Source organism: Gopherus flavomarginatus, chromosome 13, assembly GCF_025201925.1.
Source record: "Gopherus flavomarginatus isolate rGopFla2 chromosome 13, rGopFla2.mat.asm, whole genome shotgun sequence".
NCBI classification, from domain to species: Eukaryota; Metazoa; Chordata; order Testudines; family Testudinidae; genus Gopherus; species Gopherus flavomarginatus.
Window position 1 is genome coordinate 1,752,281 of NC_066629.1, and position 3,653 is coordinate 1,755,933.

The following is a 3,653-nucleotide window of genomic DNA, read 5'->3' on the forward strand; positions in this document are numbered from 1 at the left end:
GCTTGGGGGCTTTCATGTGGGTCCCCACATCAGTACCCTCGAGTTCAGAGTGGGGAAGGAACCCTGACAGGGGATGAGACTCTCTGGGCGCAAGAAGTAGAGTTCCCAGCAAGATGTGAGACTTAATTCTATGGAGCCAGGTGCAGGACTTTGACAGGGAGGCTCAGGTATGGAGAATTGGGGGGCAGCGGATGGAGTGGCTGTCTAGGTGCAGAGATTTAGTGACCCTGAGGTGCAGGAGGGAGGAAGAGGACAAGGAATTGGCAGTAGCCGTGGAGAAGAAGAGGAGGGGTGGAGCCTCTCAGCAAGCCTGGCTAGCTCAGTCAGGAGAGCATCAGGCTCTTAATGGGAGGGGCCAGGGTTTGAGCTGCTGTCCAGGGACTCACCTTTTCAGTTGCCTTGTGTGCCAGGAGCCAAATGACTCCTGGTGGTGCCTAGAGCCACTTGTGGGCCAGGGAGGCTGAGCCCTGTGGCACCTGCTTTGTGCAGGGCTTCTGGTTGCTCAGACACAGGGAAGGCTTCTGCACTGCGGCGCTGACTTTCCGAGTTCCCGGGGGTTGCTTGGCCCCTGCTGCACCTCAGGCCCTGCCCCCAAACCTCCACCCTGTCCAGTCTCTTCCCCACACCCTATTTCTTCATTTCCCCATGCCTCTCACACACCCGCTCACTGGCAGGCAGGAGGCGCTGCAGGGGAAGAGGAGGAGCTTGTCAGCCAAGCCTGCTAGCACGTGGCAGGTGCACGGGCAGAGCTGGCTGCCAGGCACCTGTTTTTCTTTCCTGTTGGTTCTGCAGCCCCATAGCACCCATGGAGTCGCTGAGTCGGCTCCTTTAACACACTAGAGAGAGGAGCAGAACCAGGGCTATGGCTAATCTGTGGGGCACTAGGTGAGCAGCAGAGGCTTCAGGGACTGAGAGTTTCCCTGACACCTCAGGGACACAGTGTGAGGTGGTGTCCCAGGCATCTCTAGGAAAGGAGCAGAGCAGGATTTGCTTGGGGTGGGGAGAGATTTGAGAGTGTCTCAGGGGGCTGTACAGAGGTATTGCCTGGGTGAGGGACTGACTAAAACACAGACCTCGTTGTGAGCAGGATTTGAACCTGCGGAAAGGAACCTTATTGGATTTCAAGTCCAACACCTTAACCACTTGGTCATCACAGCTGTAAGCACAATAATGCTTCAGTACCACAGAAACTGGTAAAGAATCCCAATGTCCAGGCGTGACGTCATCTGAAATCCAGATTTCCCACAGCAAACCTGGCTCCCAAAGCATCTGGGGGATTTGGGGTTTGTTCTCTTTGCCTAGCCATGTGCCATCGCACAGACAGCACTTTGAAAAGTCTCCCCTCCAACAGAGCGGGAATGGGAAATGATTCTGAACTGAAAGCTTGATGTGAATGAGGATGTCGGGACCACCGGGCCAGTGACTGGCCTTTGCTAGAGAAACCAGGGACACACAGAGCCAGGGTAAGGAAAATGTTTCCTGGAGTCAATAGGTGGAATAGCAGCAGTATTGTGCAGAGAAATGTCTCACTAGAGGAGTCAGTGCAATGGTGATTTGGTAGCAGAATTCACAGATACAATGTGAAAAGTCTGTGGGTCGTGAATGAAGGGCACTGGCAGAAGGGTGACAGGGGAGCTCAGGGCTGGGATTTCAGGTGCTTCAGGTCAGGAATGAGGGGCCCTAGCAGAGCAGCGATGGAGGAGCTCAGGACTGGTTTAATAGAGGCTTCGGATTGGGAGTGAGGGGAACAAGCAGAGCGGAGAGTGAGGACCCTCTGGCTGGGATAACAGGGGTTGCGGGTCGGGAGTGAGCGGCACTGGCAGAGCGGTGAAGCAGGAACCCAGGACTGGGATAACAGGGGCTGTGGGTTGGGAGTGAGGGGCACCAGCCGAGCAGTGATTGGGAAGCCCAGGGGTGGGATAGTAGGGGCTGTGGGACAAGAGTGAGGGGCACCGGCAGTGCAGTGAGTGGGGAGCTCAGCAGGGAACCCAGGGGGCTGCGGGTTAGGAGTGAGGGGCACCAGCAGAGAGGTGACTGGGAAGCCCAGGGATGGGATAGCAGGAGCTGTGGGGTGGGAGTGGGGGGCAGTGGCAGACCAATGAGTGGGGAGGTCAGCGAGGATCACAGGAGGCTGTGGGTCAGGAGTGAGGGGCACCAGCAGACCTTTGAGTCTGGAGGTCAGGACTGGGATAGCAGGGGCTGTGGGTTGGGAGTGAGGGTCACCAGCAGAGAAGTGACTGGGAAACCCAGGGGTGGAATAGCAGGGGCTGTAGGGTGGGAGTAAGGGGCAGTGGCAGCGCAGTGAGTGGGGAGCCCAAGGCTGGGAATCAGGGGTTGCGGGTCGGGAGTGAGGGGCACCGGCAGTGCAGTGACTGGGGAGCTCAGCAGGGAGCCCAGGGGGCAGTGGATTGGGAGTGAGGGGCACCACTAGAGCTGGGAGGGGACCCAGGAGGCAGCGGTTCGGGAGTGTGGGGCACCAGCACAGCTGTGAGTCTGGAGGCCATGACTGGGATAGCAGTGGCTGCAGGTCGGGAGTGAGGGGCACCGGAAGTGAAGTGACTGGGGAGCTCAGCAGGGAGCCCAGGGGGCTGTGGGTTGGGAGTGAGGGGCACCAGCAGTGCAGTGACTGGTAAGCCCAGGGGTGGGATAGAAGGGGCTGTGGGGTGGGAGTGAGGGGCACCATCAGAGCAGTGACTGGGAAGACCAGGTGTGGGATAGCAAGGGCTGTGGGGTGGGAGTAAGGGGCAGTGGCAGAGCAGTGAGTGGGGAGCCCAAGACTGGGAATCAGGAGTTGCGGGTCGGGAGGGGCACCTGCAGCGCTGTGACTGGGGAGCTCAGCGGGGAGCCCAGGGGGTAGCGGGTTGGGAGTGAGGGGCACCACTAGAGCTGGGGGGGGGCCCAGGGGGCTGCGGTTCGGGAGTGTGGGGCACCAGCAGAGCTGTGTGTCTGGAGATCAGGACTGGGATAGCAGGGGCTGCGGGTCGGGAGAGAGGGGCACCAGCAGAGCAGTGACTGGGAAGCCTAGGGGTGGGATAGCAGAGGCTGTGGGGTGGGTGTGAGAGGCAGTGGCAGAGCAGTGAGTGGGGAGCCTAGGACTGGGAATCAGGAGTTGTGGGTCAGGAGTGAGGGGCACCAGCAGAGCAGTGACTGGGAAACCCAGGGGTGAGATAGCAAGAGTTGTGGGTCAGGAGTGAGGGGCACCAGCAGAGCAGTGACTGGGTAGCCCAGGGGTGGGATAGCAGGGGCTGTGGGGCGGGAGTAAGGGGCAGTGTCAGAGCAGTGAGTGGGGAGCCCAAGGCTGGGAATCAGGGGTTGCGGGTCGGGAGGGGCACCGGCAGTGCAGTGACTGGGGAGCTCAGCGGGGAACCCAGGGGGCAGCGTGTTGGAAGAGAGGGGCACCACTAGAGCTGGGGGGGACCCAAGGGGCTGCAGTTCGGGAGTGTTGGGCACCAGCACAGCTGTGAGTCTGGAGGTCAGGACTGGGATAGCAGGGGCTGCGGGTCGGGACTGAAGGGTACCAGCACAGCAGTGACTGGGAAGCCTAGGGGTGGGATAGCAGGGGCTGTGGGGTGAAAGTGAGGGGCAGTGGCACAGCAGTGAGTGGGGAGCTCAGTGGGGAGCCCAGGGGGCTGCAGGTCGGGAGTGAGGGTCAC

The 3,653-nt window shown here is 60.3% G+C and overlaps 1 non-coding gene across 1 annotated transcript; it reads right to left on the reverse strand.

Annotated features, from left to right (window-relative positions):
- Positions 1-1,075: 1,075 nt before the first annotated feature.
- TRNAS-UGA (transfer RNA serine (anticodon UGA)) lies at positions 1,076-1,157 on the reverse strand. Its single transcript has one exon. It is a non-coding gene; the product is annotated as a tRNA-Ser (tRNA).
- Between the last annotated feature and the right edge of the window lie 2,496 nt (positions 1,158-3,653).